General features: G+C 36.1%; 1 pseudogene; it reads left to right on the forward strand.

Moving 5' to 3' along the window:
- Positions 1-8432: 8432 nt before the first annotated feature.
- On the forward strand, positions 8433-9903 carry LOC143683115 (adenylyl cyclase-associated protein 2 pseudogene; annotated as a pseudogene).
- Positions 9904-24491: the final 14588 nt, after the last annotated feature.

Genomic DNA, 24491 nt, shown 5'->3' on the forward strand with positions numbered 1-24491 from the left:
GGTACATATGATAAAATATTGTGCTGCTACAAAAAGGAACACAGATGTGAGGCATGCAATGAGGTGAATTGCGGCAGCCGGTCCGGTCTGGTGCTGCCGCTTGGGGTCTGTCTCTCAGCAAACCGGGCTGGCGCGAAGACGGAGGGGCGGGAAGGAGGTTGCTAGGCCTCCCTCCGAGGGGGTCTTCTGCCGCCAGCGGTAGGGGGAAGCGTTGGCCTACGCCTCTGAGGGCTCGGCAGGGATTGGAGCGCGCGCGCGCGCGGAAGACGAAATCAAACCGCGCAGGACCAAGTACAGTTAGCAAGACTGCGCACAAGGACCTTTATTCAGGGAAGTACACTTGTTTATATAGGGATGGTGGAGGGTAGGGGAGGGTGGCTTTCCGAGGGCACTGTGATTGGAGGAGAGGGCTTGATTATTACATATAGGTTTGAAAAGAGGAGCTGGGGGAGGAGGAGTGTTGAAAGAAGAGGGGGTTGTGTGTTCATATGTGGCCCTGCAGCTGGAGTGTAGCAAGAATGTAGCAAGGAGGAGGAGGAGATAGGTAGAGGCCCAATGAGAGAATTTTTGTGGGGCGACGTGTCTGTTGCCGGGGAGAGGGCTGTACAGACGGGGCTCCTGGGGCAACTAGGCAGATTTAAGGTTGCGGAGAAATAGGTGCCACAGTGAATGAGTTGGGGATATTATGTGATGCAAAACAAGCCAGAAACAAAATAGCAAATACTGTATGGTCGCATTTAGAAAATACTTATAAGAAAATTGGGGCCTAGATTTTTAGCTCTTATAGCACTTACATTTAGTCTGGAGGTGTAATTGTTATTTCTAGATTTTGAGAGGCTGTGCTATTTATGTATAACCAGGTATTTCCCTGGAACTTTGGGTACCTGGGTGATACCTAAGACAGAGTAGGCACTCTGTAGTTCTGGAAGCCAGCATTACCATATACAACAACTGTTAAAGAAATGGAAAAAGAGATCAGGTTTCAATTAGAAGTGAGAATGAAGACGATCAGGTTGGGACAAAGATAGATGACAACACAGGGTGAAGGATTGCTTTGTCTGTATTTTAGAACTTTGCCAACTCTATGAGATCAAAAGAAGATAGGTTTATTTTATCCAACATCTAAATTTTCTGTAGCACATAATCTAACTCAATCTGTCTGAATGCATCATTTAAATAAGCCAAAAACATGGAACCGAGAATGGGAATGAGGGCTTGTAATCTTGTAGAGCTTAATGTAATGCCCAGATGCATCCCAAAGTATGTTGAGTACATAATTGTAAAGTACTGGCAGTGTCCCTTAAGGGATGGGAGAAAAAATATGGAACTATTGAACTTTACCACTGGGGAATCCCCTGATACTGTTTCAAACATTAGGGACTCTGAAGTCAATAGACCAAGCCATCAATCTTGAGGCTTCCTCTTGTGAAACTTATTTATAGAACAGAGATGCTTAGACTACCTATGGTTATGCCTAAGAGTTACTTCCATAAAACTGCTTTTGTTGTTCAGACATGACCTTTCTGTCTATTAGCCCAACTTTGGAAGTAAAATTATTGCTCTCCTCACTATGTGTGACATTCAGTGGTGAAACTCTCCCTGACAATGTGGGACCTGTCTCCCAGGGATGAAGTTGGCTCTGTACAATGGGATTGACAATGCCTTCCTGACCAATGGGGGAAAAGAATTGTATCAAATCAGGCATCAGTGGCTAAGAGACTTCAAATAGAGTTGAGAGGCTGCTCTGCAGGGTAATCTTACATGCAAGCTTTGGCCAGATACTGCTATTTATCATGGTTTGTCCCAAACTCCCAACCAGAAACCATTCCTGTTAACACTAAGGAACACTGAAAGCTGTATCTGAGATTCTACAAAGGTTACATGCACTGTGACTACTTTCCAGAACCCTACAACCTCTAGACAAGTTCCTAGGCCAGATAAGTCCTGAAATGCAAAAGGACACGCCTCTCCAGAACATCAACTAGCTCTGTTCTCCTATCCTATTTTATTGGCAGCCCTTTCTAACATGAAAAAGTTAGAATGGGCATTGCCCAAATACCCCTAAAAATTAGGAGAAAGATCAAAGGAGAAGGTGGAGTAATGACACAGAAGATAGGATTTAACAAATGAGTATGACTGCTGAATCATTATACTGGTATTTCTTTTAGGCTCCAGTATCTTAGAGCAGCTAGAAGGAAAAACCAAAAGTTTTGGTGGAACTGTAATCCATGCCAAACTCTGAAATCTGTTCTACGACTAATTGTTGCAGTGTGTGCATTGAAATGTATTGTTTTTGTATAATATTATATTTCACCATAAAAAAATAAAAGTAAATGAAATAAACCCCTGCTTGGAAGCTTGAAGATAGGACACAGTTTGGGTTGCTACCTGAATCCTGTGCTCCATAAACTGAAATTCTAAGACCCTAAATAAACGTTTTTGCTTCCTTGCAGCTCTGTCTGCGATTTCTTGGTTGACAAAGGTCGTTGTTAATGTCTCAATAATTTTTATATTATTTCTTCTATAAAGAGCATGCTCACTTTTGAGATACACTCACCATCTTTTATTGCTATTGTAAATTAGTTTTATCAATTCTTGCTGTCATCTAGAGATGGAATTGTTATTTTGTATTGATCTTATATCCATGAACTTTCTATACAATTCATATGAATAATGTCATCTATAATTAATGAGAATTTTATTCCTTCTCTTCCAATCTTACACTTATTTATTTGTGAATGTATGTGTATTTGCATACTGACAGTGAGAACTAGCAGTACAATGATGAACAAAACAGGTGATAGCATTTTTTCTTATTCCTGATTTCTAGAAGAGAATCCTTTTAACTTTCCCCAAAACTCAGTATGCTATTTTATGTGGGTTTCTAGTAGCTATCTATCTTTAACTGAGTTAAAGTTATTTGACTTAAGGATATTTACTTCTATTCAAAGCAAATTATTACAACTTTTCTCAGAATAATCGTTAAAGTATAGGAAATATTTATCTCCATTTGTTTCAACATCAATAGTCATAAGGGTTTCTCCTTTTATCTGTTAATATTGTGAAGACATAAACAGACTTTTTTGAATCAAATCATACTTCAGAAATAATCCAATTTTTTTTTATTTGATGTATTTGCTTAGTTTCATGCATTGTTGGATATGGTTTACTAATACTTTTTTAAAAAAACATTTATATTGTGAAATATAATATAAAAAAGCAGTGAACTTTGAAATACATCATAACAAGTAGTTATAAAACAGATTTCTGAGTTTCGTATGGGTTACAGTTCCAGAATTTCAGATTTTTCCTTCTAGCTTCCCTTCTAGAAATATCAAGTAATGATTCAGCAGTCATACTCATTTGTTAAATCCTGTATTCTCTCTATTATAACTCCTTCTTCTCCTTTGATCATTCTCCCAATGTTTAGGGGATAATAGGGAATAGTGGAGTGGAATGATTTGATGTTCTTAGAGAGGATGGCCTTCTGGGTTTTGGGACTTATCTGCCCTAGGAACCATCTGGAGATTGTAGGTTTCTAGAAAGTAATCTTAGCGCCTGAAACTTTTGTAGAATTCCAGATCAAGCCCTAGGTGTTCTTTAGGGTTAACAGGAAGGGTTTCTGGTTGGGGTTTGGCAAACCAGGGTGTGCTGCTTTATTATGTACCCTAGAAAAGCCATGTTTAATCCTGATCCAATCTTGTTGGAGCAACCACTTCTTTTATCATTTTCAACACTGTAGGTTGGAACTTTTGATTGGATTATCTCCATGAAGATGTGACATGCCCAATTGTATGATTATTGATTACATGGAGATGTGACTTCATCCATTCCAGGTTCGTCTTGATGAGTTTACTTGGTTCCTTTAAAAGAGGAAACATTTTGGATTGAAACAGCAGAGCTGACAAAAATGACAAAAATTATCAGAGCCTACAGAAACAATAGCAATTTCAGAGTCAACAGAGAGAGCAGGTGTAGATGCTTGGAGAACAGAAATTTCAAAGAAAAGAGACATGGATGTTTGGAGATGCTCGGAGCCCAGCAGACATCACCAGGAGGTGTTAAGCAAGCCAGAATCTGGAGAGAGCCAAAGGAAGCCAAGAGATGAAAGCTAGCCTCAGAGACGCAAAATGAGGAACCCCAATAGAAACACAGGCTGAAAGCAATGGAGCCTAGAAGCAAGGAACCAACAAATATCAGCCAGTTGACAGAGGTGTTCCTGACCCATCGGCCTTTCCTGAATGAAGTTAACCTCTTGCTGGTTCTTTTATTCAGACACTTTCACTTCCTTAGACTTTAAACATGTAACTTAAATTCCCTTTACAAAATCCATTCCAGTTATGGTATATCACATTCTGGCAGCTTGCAAACTAGCATACATGGTAATTAGCAATGTCTAGCTGAAGCTTGCCTAAGAGCAGCCTCTGGAATAGCTTCTCTACTCTATTTGAACTCCTTTGGCCTCTGATTCCTTATTTTATTACATTTCTTTTTCTCCTTTTGGTCAGGAAGACATCATCAATCCCATGGTGTCAGGGCCAAGTTCATCCCTAGGAGTCATGTTCCACATTGCCTGGAAGACTTTCATGCTTGAATGCCATGTCTCACATGGGGGTAGAGTAATGATTTTCCTTTCAGAGTTTTCTGGAAGTAACTCTTAGGCATAACCATAGGCAGGTTTAGCTTCTCCCCTACATAAATAAGCTTCACAAGGGCAAGCCTCAAGATCAAGGGCTTGTTCTTCTGACTTGAGAGTCCCTAATGTTTGAGACAGTATCAGAGATTTTCCTGGTGATAAAGTTTAATATTTCCATATTTTCTCCCATCCCTCAAGGGACTCTGCAAATACATTAAAAATATTTACCCAACATGCTCTGGGATTACCCTTGTATTACTTCAACCTACCCAGAATCACAAGCCCTCATTCCCAGGTTTAGTAATGCTTCAAAAAAAATTTTTAATAATACGTTTTAAATGCTTTCATGTGATTTCTTGCATCTATAAATATGATTAGTTTGAGTTATAATTTACTTTTTTCATGATGACTATTTCCTAGTTTTGTTGCATGGATACTAAAAATTAATTGGAATTATATTTCTTCTTTATCCATTCTCCATCCCTTCACCCTATCCCCCTAAAAATATATAGAATTATTTACATTTCAAATGTTTCATAGAATTCTCATACACAAAATATTCCTGGCCATGGTCACTTTGTTTGATTTTCTTTACATTTTGGGCAGGGATTTGTTTTTGGTGTTTCATTTGGAATTAATGATTCAACTTATGTTATAGGGCTTTGTTTTGCACTATTTTAACAAACTTTATTTAAGATTTTCTGTGTCCCTTTCAGTGCATGTAAGCAAGTTAAATTATTCTTGGAACTTCTCTTTTTCCTGACAAAGATTTGTTAATAATGTGATCTTATCATTTCATCTCTACTAGAGCTCTTCTTGTTACTTTTTGTACCTAATATTATTACTTTATATTGACAAGATTTTTATTTTTCTTTTGTTGTTTTCAAATTATTAAGTTGGGTGCTTGGCTCATGAAATTTCAGTATTCCTTTGTTTTTTAAATTCCACCATTTAAGGGTGTAAATTTCACTCAAAATATTTTTAGCTGCATCATACTCAGAAATATGAGAGTTGTCTGCTAGATAAAGCTCTGGAATCTTCTCTTCTGGAACGGCCTGTCACACTGCTGAATGGCAGAACTTCATAGAGCTTGTTTAGGCTGCAACTAGAGCAAAGCACAAAGAAATTATTGAGGAAATTTATAATTGTTCCTAGGAATCTGGAAAAAAATAGAATGATGAATCATTGCATGCTTAAGTCCATACGTCTGATGGGCTACTGTTGATGACAGAATTAATTGGAAATAAATCAACTGATAGGTAAATTTTATCTTTATTAGAGAACAAGAAAGCATTATTCTATGGACCAAGTGGATGCTGTGGAACTTAAATAGACTTGGACTGTCTTAAAAGGGACCTTCCTAAGAGAACTAACCGACAGAACAAGGCTACCCCTTTAGAATGTCTTGGCATGCCAGAATCATATTAATTTACATTTTTGAGAGCTATAATAGAAAACAAGCTGGTGATATTACCCACATTAATAAATTCTATTTCCTCTATGAAATTGGAGAGAAGGTTATATTTTGGTCAAGAGTGTAGAACAGAGTTGATAGTTTTACTACTGTTGTCCAGGAGAATGTTTTAAATATTCTTCATGGAAAATTCCCAAAAGACAAAAATAGAGAAATGTAAGGATTTCAAGTGCAGGATGTAATGTCTAGTAGAAGATGAAGATCATGAATCTGTTTTTATACTGAAATGTGTATTTGTATGACATTCCTAACAGTGTTCAGCTGTCCCTTCCCAGTTCATCCCCAATTCTGCAGCATCCATTGTTCTGATTTCCCTCACCTTTGGTTAGTTAAATTTTGTATTAGTAGAATGATACATAAGTACTATTGTGTGTCTGGCTCAATTACACAACAAAATATCTGTAAAGTTTGTGCATGTTGATTTGTGTATAGTAGTTTGTTTTTATTTTTAATTTTTTATTCCATTATATGAACATATTACTACTCTTTCCTAAGGGATGGATGGGTTTGTATTTGTTGGTTCTCTGGAATCAGGCACACTGAGGCAGATTTATATGTGCAAAAGTTATATTGGGCAGTAACACGAAGGAAAACGAGATGATGCGGTATTGGGCAAGATGTCATCAGACTGTTAAACAGACCTATCAAAATCCCAGCCAGTCATACAGGGAGCTTCAAAACAAAGATTATCTATTAGAGGAGACTTGCATTGCCAAGAAATAGTGTCACTCCAAGTCATTCATCAATTGGAGATTGCCTTCAAAAAACTGTGAACTCAGCTACCACTGCCTTATTCAATCACTGGTGGGTGGTGGAAACTGTCTAAAAAAACTTCACATACCACCACTTTGCTCAGTCAATTGTCAGCATTCACCAAAGAACTGTATGAATCAGCCCAAATGCTGAAACACCCAGATAGCTGGGTCCAAGTCTTTTCATGATGATATATAAAAAAGTGCATGCATATTTCAGTCATATGATTGCTTCTAGTTTGGGGCTGTTCTGAATAAAGCTGCAATAAAGCTGTTACACACATTTTTTATCCTAATGAGCTATCTCGGGTAAATCTGTAGGGGTTGAATTACTGGGTCATAGGGTATCAGTATACTTAGTTTAAAGAAATATCGGCAATGTTGCAAAGTGGTTGAACAAATTTTCCCAACCACAGAGTATAAGTACCTCCTCATTTCACAACTCCTCATTTCATCAATCTTTTCAATTTGTTCCTTTGAATCACAATTTGTTTATCTGTTCACTGATAGATATATGGATGATTTCATTTATTGGATGTAAATCTTCCATAGCATTCTTGCATAAATCTTCGTGTAAAGGCTAGTTTGTATGGTGGGTGTATATTTAACTTTTTAAGAAACCACAAAATTTTTTCAAAGTGATTGTGCTTTTAAAATTCCCATTAGGAGTATGTGAAAATTCCAGTTGCTCCCATTCTCAGCAACATTTGGTATGGTCAGTCTTTTTAATTTTAGCCATCCCAGTGGGTGTGTGTGGCATATAATTTTAGTTTACACTTGGATTTCCCTAATGAATAGCAACACTGGTACCTTTTTGTGTGTTTATTTAATATATATTCACATATATATTCTTTGATCAAATACTTGCCCAAATTTTTGACTCATTTCTCATTATTGAACTATATAAAAGTCATTTGTAAACTCTAGATAGAAGTTTTTTGTCAGGTAGATATTTTGCAAATATATTTTCCAAGTCAATGGCTTTATTTCGTATTTTCATAGCATAAAATAAAATATTTAAATTTTGTTAGTCTAATTTGGTGACTTTTTCTTTACTTTTTATACTTTTTATTTCCTCTGTTTTTGGAAAATTTAAGGTACAAAGAGTTTTGCCAATTTTTTTCTAAATAGTTTACAGTTTTAGTGCTCACATGAAATCCATTAGCAATTTTGAGTAAGTATTGGTATGTTGCATGAGGTTAAGTATAAGTGTTTATTGTGTTTTTTTAAACTTATTTGTTTGCTTTTGTTTGTTATATGGTTATGATGGTTTGAAACTATATGTATCCAGAAAAACATGTTCTTAAATTTAATCCATTCCTATAGATGTGAACTCATTGTAAAGACGTTTTGATGAGGTTACTTCAGTTCAGATGTGACACATCTTTCAGAATGGATCTTAATCCTATTATTGGAATCCTTTATAAGAGAATGAAATTCAGACAAAAAAAGGTAAGTTCATGGAAGCAAAAAGCTGAGTGCAAAGGGAGAGGGAACGTGGGATGTGGAAGCAAGGGGCTGCACACAGATTTTCATTGCCCTGGAGGAGACCCCAAGGCCCGGAGGCAGAATGGCAGAGATTCAGGGACTGATAAAACAAAACAAAACAACAAAAACTGGAGAGAAGCAGTCCTCAGGCTGAAGTTGCTGTCTTCAGGGTCACAAAGACCTCCTGGGAACCGCAGGGAGCGTGACAGTGTCCACAGAGGCATGGTGCCCTCCATGGAAGCCTTTGATAAGCTGATGAATGGCATGGTGCCTGAGCTTTTGAAGAACAGTAGGATTCTTGCTGGTGACAGGGAGACTCACACAAAAATGGTGCACAGCGCTTTCCAGGCCCCAGACTTTTCTTCTGATAGTCTCTCAATACAACAACTTCAAGAGAATGATGTGGCTCTACTTCTGAAACCAACATCTGAAAAGATTCAGGACATCCAAACTTTCAGAGAGAGAAACCGGGGTGTACCATATTCGGTCCCCTCTCAGCTGTCAGCAAAAGTATCCCTACCCTTGGGTGGAAAGGTGTGTCCCCCAAACCTGTTCCTTATGTCAAAGAGATGAATGATGCTGCCACCTTTTACACTCACAGGATGTTAAAGGACTACCAACACAGTGACTTACACCATGTCAATTGGGTGAAGTCATGTTTGACCATTTGGACTGAGCTTCAAACATATATCAAGGAACATTACACCACAGGCCTTACTTAGAGCAAAACAGGTTTTTTGCTCAACTGCATTGGTACTGTCTGTCCTCTCCCTGGGCCTGGCTCTCCTCCCCTCCTCCTCATCCTCATGCTCCTCCTCCTCCAAGGCTACCTCTGCTTTTTGATAATGAAGGCATAAAAAAGGAGTCCTCTCCTTCATGCTCAACTTTATTTGCTCAGCTCAACCAGGGTGAAGCAATTACTAAAGGTTTCTGGCATGTCAGAAATGATCAGAAGACATGCAAAAATCCCAACCTAAGAACTCAAGGGCAAGCTTGATCTCCAACCAAAAGTCACTCTCCAGGCTCCACTTCTCCCAGATTCTATCCTCCACAGACACATACTCCAGTGTTTGAATTGGGAGTTAAAAAATGGGGAGTGGACCTTGTGCTTTCAGACACTGAACTGAAGCACGTGGCCTATATTTTCAAATGCAGCAAATCTACTTGACCGATGAAAGGAAAAATAAATTCCATTACAACTGACAACCACAAGAAGTTTGGCCTTGTATTTGATAAGATGGTGGGCATTGTGGAAGTGATCAATTCCATGGACATTCAAATTCAGGTTATGGGGAAAGTACCAACAATTTTAATTAATAAGACAGAAGGATGCCACATATAACTTCAGTGAAGTTGCCATAGATTGTGCAAATGAAAGTGCCCAATCATCTGAAATGAATATACTTATCCCTCAAGATGGTGATCAGAGAGAATTTCCCATTCCTGAGCAGTTCAAAATAGCATGCAATGAATTGAAGTTGGTCACTGAATGTGCGGAAATTGGGCTAACCTCCAGGGTCAAATCCGTTGACCTGCTAAATCCCCCATATTAAAGAAAGCAAGTATTTTTTAAAAAGCATTAAAGACTTAGAAGTTGTAGTATCACATACTGCTTTCGTTTGGGTCTCCAATTGTGCCATGCTATAGAAACAGAGTCAGTTCTGGCATGCTTATTGGGCATTTTGAAGTATTTACTGTTTCTTCATGATTTGTCTTTGTGTGTGACTTTAGTTCTATATAAGGACTGGTGACTATTACAGATATAAAGGGCGAAAAAAGAATTCTATTCCCCTTAAACCTATTCCCCTCAAAACATTGCATGACTCACTTTCACATTTTTGTTAACTGCTTAGTAGAAGAATAAAACATTTGAGAATCTAAGATGTTCATTTTTCCCTTTTAGACAATTTCATTATGATAGTAACAGTGTGCCCTGAACAATGTATGCTTTTTTCTTGTCACCTGACCTTGTTCACCTTTATGGTAGTTAGGTTTAGGTGTCAACTTGGCTAGGTGAAGGTGTCTAGTTCTATTGCTATGGACATGAGTCAATGGTATGTGAGCCTCATCTGTTGCTGATTACATCTGCAGTCGGCTAGGAGGTGTGCCTCTTGCAATGAATAATGTTTGATTTAATTGCCTGGTGCTTAAAGGGAGAGCTCAATATAGCCCAGCCAAAGCAGCTCAGCACACCTCATCTCAGCACTCACAGCTCACACTCAGCCCAGGCCTTTCGAGATGCAGAAAGGAATTGCCAGGGGGAAAGTTGTTGGAACCCAGAGGCCTGGAGAGAAGGCCAGGAGAGATTGTCCTGTGCCTTCCCATGAAAGAAAGAACCTCAGTTAAAAGTTAGCTGCCCTTTAGTTTTTGGCTGGACTCCCTCAGCATAATATTCTCTAGTCCATCCACGTTATTACATGTTTCATAAGTTTATCTTGTCTTAAAGCTGCATAATATTCCATCATATGTATATACCACAGTTTGGTTAGCCATTCTTCTGTTGATGGACATTTTGGCTGTTTCCATCTCTTTGCAATTGTAAATAATGCTGCTATAAACATTGGTGTGCAAATGAAAAACTAAAGGACAAATGCTGTATGGTCCCACTGATGTGAATGGACATTCGAGAATAAACTTGAAATATGTCATTGGTAACAGAGTCCAGCAGGAGTTAGAAACAGGGTAAGACAATGAGTAATTGAAGCTGAAGGCATACAGACTGTGCAACAGGACTAGATACAAAAACTCAAAAATGGACAGCACAATAATACCTAATTATAAAGTAATCATGTTAAAACACTGAATGAAGCTGCATCTGAGCTATAGGGTTTTTTTGTTTGTTTGTTTGTTTTGTTTTGTTTTACTATTATTACTACTTTTATTTCTTTTCTCTATATTAACATTTTATATCTTTTTCTGTTGTGTTGCTAGTTCCTCTAAACTGATGCAAATGTACTAAGAAACGATGATCATGCATCTATGTGATGATATTAAGAATTACTGAGTGCATATGTAGAATGGTATGATTTCTAAATGTTGTGTTAATTTCTTTTTTTTTCTTTCAGTTAATAAAAAAAAAAAAAAAGTTAGCTGCCTTTCCTCTGAAGAACTATGTTAACTAAATAAATCCCCTTTTATTGAAAGCCAATCTGTCTCTGGTATGTTGCATTCTGGAAGCTAGCAAACTAGAACAACCTTTATCAGCATGAATAAAGTATCATACTTCAAGATGCATTTCTTTTTAACATAAGAAAATGCTCTATTAGAGGCCAAATTTAGTTTCTTCATCCATGGAAGATCTATATTCTTTATAGTTACTGACAATAAAAAGTAAATTCAATTATTAATCTTTTATTCTTTTCTCCATCACTTGGAAACTTACGTTTATGCACAAAGATTTGATGCCGAAGGTCTATGGGAAGAAGCCTTTTTATTAATGTATCGATGCAATACCTCACAATTTTGCTCTAAGATCATGCTCAATTTTGTTTTTCAATTTTGAATGGGTTAAATATCAGATGCTTTGTAAATGATGTCTTTATTGGTATCATAAACTAATTTCTTCTCCACTTGCCAGACTTGCTAACCAGTCTCAAAACTGAACATGAGAAAGCCACAGCTGTATTATTTCTTCCAAAACCTAAGGAAGTATTCATTGGTTTGACTTCCTGCTCCAGTTCTGTAGTCTGGATAGTATATGCTTTTACAACAAAAGAGTAACTAGGATACTCCTTTGTATTTTTTCAGTCCAAAGTGCTGAAAAATCTGCAACTTCTTGGATTACATGAAGTGAAGCACAGCACAATGCTTGCAGACCTAGTACAAGCATTTATATTGTGCCTATTACAGCCTTTGGAATACATCATTTCTATTTCTTAAATACCTTATATATCCATGTTTTATTCAAATTCTTGATGCTCGTATAACAAAATTTTGCTATAAAATTTTGCATTATTTATTTATTATATTTTGCTATAAAAATTTTGCCCATATGAATAATGTTGTGACTTTAATAAATACCTTTTTTCAAATGCAAACTTATTCTGAAATAAAATAAAATTCTAATTGTTAAAAGAAAAAAAGCTGAGTGCAATGAAACTCAGAAGAGAAGGGAGAAATCAGCTGATGCTGCCATGTTAGTTGACATGTGGCAGAGGAGCCAAAGATCACCAACAACTGGTCTTCAGGAAGAAAGCATCACCTTGATGATGCCACTATTTGGATATTTTCTCAGCCTCAAACTGCAAACTAATAAATCCTCACTGTTTAGGCCAACCCATTTCATGGTATTTGCTTTGAGCAGCCTAGAGAAGTAAAGCATATGGTACACAAGTTTTCTACAGTTTTTGTCAATGTCCTAGTTTTATAAAGCTGACAAAATGCAATATATAAGAAATGGGTTGGCATTCACAATGGAGGATTTATCAACTTGCAAATTTACAATTCTGAGGCCCCATCTCTCACCTTCTCTGGATGTTTCTCTGAATTTTCTCTCTTAGCTTCTATAGGTGTTTTATCATTTTATAAAGGACTCCAGGGAGAGGATTAAAGTCCATCTTCACCGAAGTAGGTCATATCTCAATTGAAGTAACCTTGAATCAAGAAGTCCCACCCACAATAGGTCTACACCCACAGTGGTAGATCAAAAGAAAATGACCTTATCTGGGGTACATACACCTTCAAACTACCACAGTCACTAAGATTATAACATCCTCATTGAGTGGCTTTGGCAGTTTTGTTAACAATCAATTGACCATTTATGTCAATTCTCATTAGGAGGGTATTAGGTGTGTGGTTACATTTTAAGGCTCTCTACTGTGTTCTATTGGTCTAATTATCTTTCTTTATACCAAACTAGAGAGTCTTGCTTACTATAGCTTTAAAATAAGTCTTAAAATCAGGTAGTATAAGTCCTGAACACTTACTTTTCTTTACAAAGTTGTTTTGCCTATCTAGGTACTTCATAATTCTATACAAATCACAACTCAGTTGAAATTACTTAACCAAAAGGTCCGACCTTCAGAAGATCTACACCCAGAGGTATGGATTTAAAAAGCATGGCCTTTTCTGCTTCAAACCACCACAGATGCCCATATATTTCTTGCCTTTTTGCACCAGCTAGATGTTGGATAGAAGTGGTGAGGGTAGAAATTATTGCTTTATTCATGGTTTTTGGAAGAAAGCATTGAATCTTTTACCATTACATATGATTTTAGCTGAAAGTGTTTTATAGGTACACTGTATCAGTTTGAGAATGCTCCCTTATAGTCCTAGTCTCTTGAGAGTTTTTGTTACAAACAAGTGTTGAATTTTCTCGAATGAATTTTCTGAATCTATTGATATCCCCTCAATGTTTTCTTGTTTTCTCTGCTGTCATGGTTAGGGACATGTGTCGACTTGGCCAAGTTGTGGTAGCTGTTTATCTGATTGGGCAAGTACTGGCCTGTCTGTTGCAATGAGGACATTTCAAAGGATTAGATCATGATCACATCAGCTGCATCCACAGCTGATTCCATTTGTAATCAGCCAAGGGGAGTGTCTCCTGCAATGAGTGATGCTTAATCTAATCACTGGAAGCCTTTTAAGGAGGATTCAGAAGAGACAGGTTCTTCTTGTTTCTGCTGGTGAGCCTCTCCTGCGGAGTTCATCCAGACCCTCCATCGGAGTCGTCGGCTTCACAGCCTACCCTGTGGATTTGGACTCTGCGTTCCTGCGGTCACGTGAGACACTTTTATAAACTTTATATTTGCAAGTGTTCCCTGTTGATTCTGTTTCTCTAGAGAACCCTAACTAATACATCTGCTGATATGGTGGATTGCATTAATTGGTGGCCAGAGGTTGGATCAGCTGTGCAGTCCTGGAATAAACCCTATTTAGTCATGAAACATTGCTGTCTTTACATACAGCTAAAATTGAGAAGTGAGTTACCATATGACAGCAGTTTAAACTGTTGGAAAGGTAAATGAGGCCATATTAAAATATCATAGCTTGTGCCAAATTTAAAATTAATTTATGCAATTTAGAGAAGTAAATAAATCATCTTCAAAATGCCATATTATTTGCACAGTATTTAAAAGTGCAAATGCTAACTGTATGCAAATAAAAGATGAGAATGAGTAGAACCTCAGAACTTACACCCAGGTCTGTAGAGTACAAATGCATATGCTCTAGCATGTCACTTCATTGTTACTTTCATAGTAGGCTTCATATTATTGTATAGATATATTTTGATGGGAAGTGGTATTTGTTGGCCAGACACTGTAGTTCAAATAACTCTTTAAGTTAGTTGTTCTATTTTGCTACCTGCTAGAATACAATAAACCAGAAATGGAATGGCTTTTAAAAAGGGAAATTTAATGAGTTGCTACTTTACAATTCTAAGGCCGAGAAAATGTCCCAATTAAAACAAGTCTATAGAAATGTCCAATCAAAGGTATCCAGGGAAAGATACCTTGATTCAAGAAAGCTGATGAAGTTCAGGGTTTCTCTCTCATCCAAGAAAGCACATGGCAAATCCAATCATGGTTTCTTCTTCAGCTGGAAGGGCACATGGCAAGCACAGCGTCATCTGCTAGCTTTCTCTCCTGGTTTCCTGTTTCATGAAACTCCCCAGGAGGCATTTTCCTCTTCATCTCAAAAGGTCGTTGGCTGGTGGACTCTGCTTCTCATGGCTATGACATTCTGTTCTGCTCTCTCTGAATCTCCTTCCCTCTCCAGAATGTTTCCCCTTTTACAGGACTCCAGAAACTCATCAAGACCCACCCAAATGGGTGGAGACATGTCATCACCTAATCCAGTTTAACAATCACTCTTGATTAAATTACATCTCTAGGGAGACGATCTGACTATAGCTTCAGTATTGAATAGGGATTATTCTGCCTTTATGAAATGGAATTTTGATTGAAACATGGCTTCTCTAGGGGACATGAATCCCTTCCAACCAGCACATCAGTTCTTATCCAAATATTTAGAAACAGACTATTTCAAAAAAATCTAGTTGAGATAAATAATATAATATAAAAGAAATAAAATAACTAATACATAAAATGTTTAAAAAGCCTAAGGTAATCATTAAAATGAACAATAGAAGAACTAATAATCACCAAAAATACATTCTAGCAATCTAAGGAGGGAAAATTATTTCTTTTTATAATCAACTTCAATAATAAAAGGATGAGTTTGTTTTGTCTATTAAAAATTTATTTTTTATTAGGCCTCAGTTACACATCTCTATACATTTTATTGAATATCCTGCCTCAAATCACCCCCGTATTTCTGAGCAACCAAGCAGCTGTATTTTGAAAACTTAAAACTTTATTACCAATTGATTAGTTTCTCCAGCAAAGTCAGTAAGCATGCAGTAGCCCTGCAGATCCTATGGTTATTGTTATGTCATCTGTAGACAGTCTCTCCACAGGGGCTGCCATATCCCTGCCAGTTCCATGCCTCTGCCATTTACTTCTACTGATTTTACTGCCAAGTTCATTGTCCTGTAAAAAAATAACCAGCTATGAGCAACATATTCTTTTTCTGCAGACTGACAGGGCTGTGTTTTAATCTCTTATGTGTCTCATATCTGTGGCTTTTATAGCAGTTTTTTTAAAAATTTTATTCAGACAGTCAGACTACTCTAAGCCGCTATTCATAACGCAGTGAGGAGGAGAAGAATTTAGAACTATTTACATCTGGTTGACAAGGAAGATGCTGGAAACAAAATGTACATACGGAAAAAATGGTAGAGTCTGTTTTAAAATTGAGATTCTGGGTGGTATTTTTTCCTTAAAATATTTCCTTAAAAAAGTGTACACAATTGTACACAATTTTTTTTTTTCACTATTTAAGGAAGAAGAAATGCAGTTTACCTCATAAAATGAAAAGGATGTATTCTAAATGAAACGAACCCTCAGTGTTTTTAGGAATATCTTCTATTTAATGTAACATAAAGAAACCATCTTTCTATTTTAGGACTGACTCCAGCATTCCACCAAGAATTTTTTTTCTTTTACTGAAAAACAAGCAGAGAAAGCTCCTCTTAAGTAGGTCGGACTGGATAATGGGAGGACTCACAATATGTTTAGTGTGGCACATAACATAGCTCACAGTAATTGTTGGTCTGCATATCTTTCAGCTTCACAGGAGGGCCGCAAAAGACCATTTTGTGACTGGTTTGTGAATCCATCCAGCCTAATTACAGCATCTGAAACCTGTAGGCAATCCCATGATATTTGGTGATTGAGACTCCTGTGACAGCCTGGCTCTATTGTTAATTATGAAAACACACTACCTGACCTCCTGAACATCAATTTCTTCAGTAAAGTGTACAGTCTGCACTAGATTAGTGGTTACAGATTTCCAAATGTATCATGTTTTTCATGCATAGTGTTAGAACAAAGTAATTTACAAAAAAAAGAGGTCACAAAATCTGACATGAGACTCATCTCATTGTCGCTTTCTACGGTCCTCACAGAGCTTAGTGAATTAGAATAGAAATGTACTATCTCTTATGATCCCCTCTTTCAATAAGTATAGTTTTCTCTCTACTTGGTGTTGGATGAGAAGCCAGTAAAGCTGAAATGATGTGGAGGTGAGATTGGGGCTCGGCTGAGGTTATTGGCTGGATGTCTTGAGATTGTTTTATGTGGAACTCTTCATGTGGCTGATTGGGTGGCCTTATATGATAGTGGTGTGGTTCCAAAAGAAAATATTGTAAGAGAACAAACCTCAGTGTCCAAGCACTTATCATTTATCAAGGCTCCACTTGCATTGTACTTGTACGTATCCCATTGGTCAAAGCGTGTCGTAACAGCAAATATCAGAGTCATTGTGGGAGCATGAATAGCAGAAAGTGTGCTTACTTGGGAGTTACTAAATAGCTTACAGGATGCCCTTGGGGAAATTGAAATCTCTGCTTAAACTACATAGCAGCTATGTTTCTTTTTAATGGGCCATAAATTACCCAAAAATCCCATTGCCTTTACCCCACCCACTTCATTGGTTTATACACTTGCTTGGCCCTTAAGACCTTTGAATTGCTTGTCCCTGTACTAAATGAGTACTAATGCCTCTAAGTTGTTTGATTCTGGGAATATATTAGAACAATCTTTTTAATGCCTGGAGTACATGCTGTTAAAATTACCTTTTAAAAAATTTGACATGTAATGTGTTCAGATACTTTACAGGCTCTTGAGCTTATCTTTATCAAAACATTTGTAATACTAATATAAGGTAATTATACTTTTAAAAGAGCTCAATTGCTTTAAATTCTTGCCAGTGAATTACTTCTAAATGTCCTAAAACAACCTTTTCTTTTGGCATTCATCTTTCCCAATGATGTATGTTTCTAAACCTGTCACATTCATCTGAGTATACCAACAGGACAAAACCAAATATAAAGCTTGATGGAAAATGCATTTTTCCAATGTATGATTTGCAAGCAAATTCTAATATTTAATTTACTCAGCCTTTAAGTTTGGCACACACTCAACTAAGCATATCCCATATGGTATAAGAATGAGCAAAAAAATTGACATTAAAATTATCATAAAAATTTAAATAATTTATCCTTTAAAAACATGATAATTATGAATCAAGCTCACTTAAAAATATCATAATGTATTATCCTGTTTGACAAGAAGTCCAGGATTATGGCTGTGATCCAAAGATGGCTCATATGGTGATGGCATCAAGGATATAGATTCCATTTCTCCACTTTGCCTTATTTTCCCCTTACACAAACTTTTTTTGCTTGCGTCTCCTTCTTGGGACAAAGAAAAATTTCTCAGGAGACAACCAGTGTACATTTCTTCAATTTTAATTGGCAATAAGTGGTTCACACTCCTGAACTAATTATTCACAAAGATTAAAACAATCACACAAAACGGGATAAAAAAAATGTGATGAATTTTTGCATGTTGGTTCAGGGAGGGAATGGTCATCTGATGGTTATGAAAACCTCATTTCAGAACACTTTTTATTTCAGATTTTGGAATTTTGGAGAGGATGTTGTGGGTCTATAAATAGATAACCTTTGGTGTCACACAAATACCTTCTATACCAAATGATGCAATGAACTAGGTGATTTCTAAAATTCTATCCAATATGCATAGTCTATGTATCTATGATATACATAAATAAAAGACAAAGCATAACTGCCTTCTTTTTTATTGCCTTTAAAACAGATATAAAACACATCAGTAGCATTCCCAGAAATAGGTTAAACAAATGTCTCGTTTGGAACACAATCCCCAGGGCCTTGTTTTACTGCTTTCTCTTTATGTCACCCTATTGGTCGAGGTAGGACAAGGTAGCAGTGAGAGGGTTTCTGGCTTAGAAAGCATTGCTTTATCTTTAGGAAAAAAGTTAATATCATTGTACAGGGAATATTTTTAGATTCCTTTGGAAATCCATGATTCCAGTACCCAACTGCATATAACTGGGTTCCAAACTGGTGAGAAGAAGAAAATTTTTGTGATCTTCCTTTTCTCCTTTATGGAAGTTGTCCCCTGCTTTCATTATTCCTCTATTAACAACAGACACAAAAATTCAGTTTTATACATTGTACTTTCGTGTCTCAATGAACGAGCAGAGCATGAGAAGAAGGAAATATGTGGGTGGAGGTAGGAAAATTGCCACCACTGAAGTGAATGTGCATCTCAATTTCCCAAAGCTTTCACTACCAAAGCTTCCAAAACACCAGAGGGTAGAGAGAGGTGAAAGAAAACTTTTCCATTTGATTTTACCCTGAATTAGGAGGTCAACTGGCTTCAGTAGCAGAATGTGACAAGATGTAACTTTTTTTTCATTTTTGATTCACCAAATTCTTATGTTTGGTCCTCATTTGGCTCTGCAAGCTCAGAAATCTGATATTCTGAAACAAAGAAAATAACTGTGTTTATGCTCCTCAACAGCAAAATACTAAGCAATATGTATAAATCTTTACAAACCAGAACAACAGTTTATTAATTTAATATGCAAATTATATCCTCTGTCTAATTCCATAACCGAAAACAAGAAGAAGCCATTTTTTCTGCAGGGAGAATCTTGTCTATCATATTGTTCAGAGCACTTCCTGCCACACAAATTGTGTGAGAATCCAAACTCTCAAAAATATATTTTCTGAGCATGCCATCAAAATATTAGGATTAAGATCATATTAAGCTGTTTCTCTTAATTGTGGTGGTTTAAAACACCCTCATCAACCAGGAAACCATTATACTCAGTTCTACTTAACCACAGCTTCTATCCTAGTCAGGGTTTCAAGGTATCATCAATATTTACCTTTGTGAATCAATTTCTTTATGCTTCCATGGCTAATCAACCATCCTTTTATTTTTATATAAATTCATTGAAGAGCTTAAATTCAATTACTTTGGTCTTCAGACCCAGTCTGTCTCTTAGAACACACTGTATTTCTCTGCTCTGTGTCATGTATTAATTTTAATATCATGTGATTAGAATAACAAGTATTAAATGAAAGTGTCCACCTTCTTATCCCCTATTACTCAAGAGAATGCTAAACAGAAACCAATGTTTTTCTTTAGTTTAATTCTTTGGGTTGAATGAAGTGAAATTCTATTAATTTTCATTTTCACAGACAATTAAGGCCTACTGAACTGGGTTCAGTAACCCAGTTGTTTTCTAATATCTGTTTGCTGTTAATAAGGCTCAAACATCCTTCTATTTTATTTTATAAATAAATAAAATATTTCTTTTAAAATAAATATTTATAAAATATCACGTTGAGGCTGAACAGCTTACTACTGAACCACCCAAGCACCCTAGAACATCCTTTTGAAACCTCATGAGAACTCATAAACCCTTCCCAAGATTTCTGTAAATTCTCAAGAGTTAAATTATCAAGGTAATTTTAGGCTTCTACATCCTGACTCCACTGATTTATTGTTCTCTATTCCACATCCTTCAGTAGTCATTTTATCCAAACCATAGCATTAACCTAAATATGGATCCAAACATCATACCTCATTGTCATCCAAAAATGAACAAATAAAGACAGGAAGGAAGTGAGGAACCAATGAAGGAGCAAAGAATGTAAAGAAGGTTGGTCAACCTTTCTGTGTCTACAAATTTTACTACGTATGTTAGCGAAAATGAATTGCTCTTTCCACATAAACAATTCTAAATATTTTATCAAACAGTTTTGTCCTTTGTTTTGTTGTAAAATAACACCTGCTTCCAGTTTTATAAATTGAAGAATGATGACTTATAATGAAAAACATTTCCCTTTACTAGGTCTATTCATTCCTGATTACTGTTCCTCAAAACTACTTTCAACACCTAGTCATTTCCCCTGGCATTTACCTTATAAATAATTTTCTTATTCATCCAATCCTTAATTTTTCAGTTTTATAATTATCCTATGGACATGACAAGTTACTAGACAAGATACAGATTTAATTCCCTTACAGCTACTCCACTTACTCCCATGGTCACATACACCGAAAAAAGTCACACATCTCCTCTCATCCTTCCATTCCCTTCATACGGTCCTCTCTATTAAGTTGGCATTCAGCATGTTTATTATTATGACTAAATATTCTTCACATCTAAGCCAACAAGCTAACTAAGATTACATTTTCTTTTATTGTAATTATTTTAGCTTTTCCTGGAAAAATTTAATATTCACATGTTTTCTTCCATTTTGTAATTTTTTATGTACCTATGTCTAAGTCATTCCTAATTCTTTCCAACAAAGCTAAAAATGCATCTTCACTATATGCAGATAAACTACATATATATATATATATATATATTATTAGTGTATCTAATCCCCTTCCCCTTCTCAGAAACATCTTTCGTGGATGATCAATCGCCTTTGTCCCATCTGTACTAATTGCCTCGCAGGAAAAACTGCATGAGCCTTTATATGGACCTTCCTTCACATCCTTTTAAAAATTTCCATTGCTTCTTCCCAAATTAAATCATTTTTCCCTGCATCCTATTGTGTTCTCGTTCCTTCTTTTTTTTTTTGTACTACCTTGTTTTGATGATAGCATTGCATTCCCTCAGTATTTTTCTAAGTGTGACTAAAAGATAAGTTATTTGAGAAGTCATCTTGCATGTCTGAGAATGTCTTTATTCTACTTTTACAGTGTGTTGATAATTTGCTGGATATACATACAGACACATTCAGAACTGACATGTATTGTCATGACAGCGTCTAGATTCCAATGTTGTGACATAGAAGCCTGTGACTTCCTGATCCATGCTCTATAGATGAGATAGTTTATGTTTTAGGAATCTCTCCAGGTTTCTCTTTGTAACTGATGTTCTGAAATTTCAAAATTATTTGTTTAGACATAGATCTTTTAAAATACATTCTCCTATATACTCAGTGGAACTTCATAACGTAGAAATGTATTTCCTTCATTTCTGTGAAACTTTTACTTCTTTGAAAGCTTCCTCTCTTCTATTTGTTTCTATTTTATTTCACTGGAACTTTTATTATATGCATTTAAGACCCCCTAGATTAATTTTTTTATTATTTCTGTTTTCCATCTTTTTATCTCATAGATTATATTTTGGGTTTGTTTGTTGGTTTGGCTATTTTTTGCTTTATCAGTTTGGGATTATTTTTTTTAAGGAACATACTTTTTCTTCTGCTCCCTACATTTTCACCAACTCTTTCAATATCTTCTTTCTTGTTTGCAGTACTTTGTCTCTGCCTTTGATGCTAGAGGCTTTTCTCAAATATCCGGTGATATTGGGATGTCCACTAAAGAGTGAGGCACTAAAATACTGATTAGAAGGTCTTTATACAAGAGTGGTTTTCTTTTTAATGTGAATCTACAAACCTAACATCCCAGCAGAATTTTATTCCCTGGGAGTATAATTCTGGATACTAGCAGTCTGGGAGCCAAAGTGGAAAGGGTAGTGAGGACTTCCACCATCATTTATGTTGACTTACACTTAACTTTACTCTTTTCAGTATTGCAGCTCACCCTTTCTCTCATCTATACCTGATAACCCAAATCCAGAAAGTAAAGTTTCAGTTTTCCACCAAGGTGGGGTAAAAATTCAAAGGTATAATCCTTTCAAAGGATTATGCTTTTTTTCAGCCCCACCCTGCTATTATTAAGGTGGATGTCATCTGTTGCTGCTTGTTTCTGGTAATTTACAGACTTGATTTTCACTTTTCTCTAGCCTGTCAGTTACCACTTGCTCTTCCCACTCCATAGCTTCAAATACTGATACTTTTGCTATGCTTCTACTCTCATTGTCTTTGGGGTTCATGTTTATTTCGTATTTTTTTTCCATTCCTTGATTGAAATTTTAGTGGGGTTTTCAGGAGAAAACAAAGATAAACTGCCCATCATATTTAACCTGAGTCTCTAGATGATTTTCATATAAGTTTTTCTTATCCTTAGATGAATCATTGAGAAAGTATATCTTCTGATGAAGAACTTCACAAAATTTCTTCATTTTCACTTCAGTTTCTTTTCTTCAGGGTCTTTCACAAAGACGGGAATGAATAGGGTGTCGCCGCTTCTCTAAGAATATTCACAGCTCTCCTCACCTCCTAATATCCTGCCTCTCATCAAACCTGGAAAGCAGAAGCCAGGTTGGCAGCCCCAGCAATGACCCCACCCTGGGTCACCACCCATCAAATGTGGCCAGGCTGGTGGGGGATCAGAGGGGCCCCAGGAACTGTGGCATGAGGCTGGCCTACTCTGTTCTATGTCAAGCCACATGACTGAACACTTAAGAACAAGATGGAGTGCATGGACAAAGTGGCAGAGGGACATAGAGCTGTGCAGAGGAGTTGAGCTATACCACATACTGTTTTTTATTTCCCACTGACTCATAACTGGAGACATACTTTATTTGATCTATGCTTAATCTAAATTTCCACTGACTATATGGAATGTTTGTCTTTCACCATTGAGAGGAAAGGCTGCCAATTAAAATTTTAAGACACTTTGCATTACAGTACAACTGTTGATTTTAGAGATGTTAAATAGGAAAAATATTGATATGTTCATCGCTTAAATAATGCTAAAAGTTTATCCCAGTAATTTTTCTTGATAATATATTTTCTCTAAAGGAGAGTCTATCTAGTGTTGGTGAGGGCAAGAAAGTTGACATTGCTATGGTCTAATTGAAGAATAATATCTTAAATAGACATATTGAATTTGGTTCATATATAGAGTTTCCTGAGGTCTTTAATCTAAGACATCAGAATGCAAAACAAAGCATTAAACCTCCTACTGCAAAGATGTAGATAATTTGAAGCCAAATATTTTTTATTAAGCTTTTTGCTTTATCTTTAGACCATTCATAGTGCGGTATTTAGTCTAAAAAACCAAACAACTATTAATTTAGCTTTGCTTGTAATTTCTGAATCTGATATGGATTATTAATTTAACCCTAAAAGGTATGGAGAAGCACATTTTTGCTATATATCTATACAAATAAGAGGTATTCATATATATATCCCCAAATTTGCTTATAAATGTGAATTTTCATTGCTGACATTATTATTTAAATAATATGAAATGTATCAAAATAAATAAATTTAAAAATGAGTTCATGAAAGTATATGGAACATTTGATTATATAATATTAAATAAACAATCTAATACATATCTTATATAAAAATACTAAATGATCATATCCCTTGCTAGCATCACTTTTGCTAAAACTTTAATCTCCTGTAAAATTATTTGTCACTTTCCAAATAGAAATTGAATTTATATAAAAAAGTAAAGATGGACATTTCTTGACTTTCTTAAGTATAAATTCTCTAGGCAAAAGTTATAAATCAAAAAAGAATGCAATGCTAAATCGTCTTGTTTGTCATTTAGAATGATATGTTTTGTATTTTCAGTTCTTATCAAGTTCCAACCTATTCATAGACATTTTTGTGATCAATAGATACTCATTATTATGCACTACCAAAAATGCTTATTTACATGATATATTTGACATAGAGTTAACATACAGATTTCTTAGTGGCTAAAATCTGGTATCTGTTATAAATGAGCAACTCATATAATGAATGGATAATCAGAACATTACCTCAATTAGATCAGGCTTATGCTTTAAGCTAAATTTCTGTGATGAGTTATTACTAATCAATTATCAGATATAGCTTGCAATAACTTTAGCTGTAGTTGTTATGCTG

This window comes from Tamandua tetradactyla, chromosome 5 (assembly GCF_023851605.1).
Source record: "Tamandua tetradactyla isolate mTamTet1 chromosome 5, mTamTet1.pri, whole genome shotgun sequence".
NCBI lineage: Eukaryota > Metazoa > Chordata > Mammalia > Pilosa > Myrmecophagidae > Tamandua > Tamandua tetradactyla.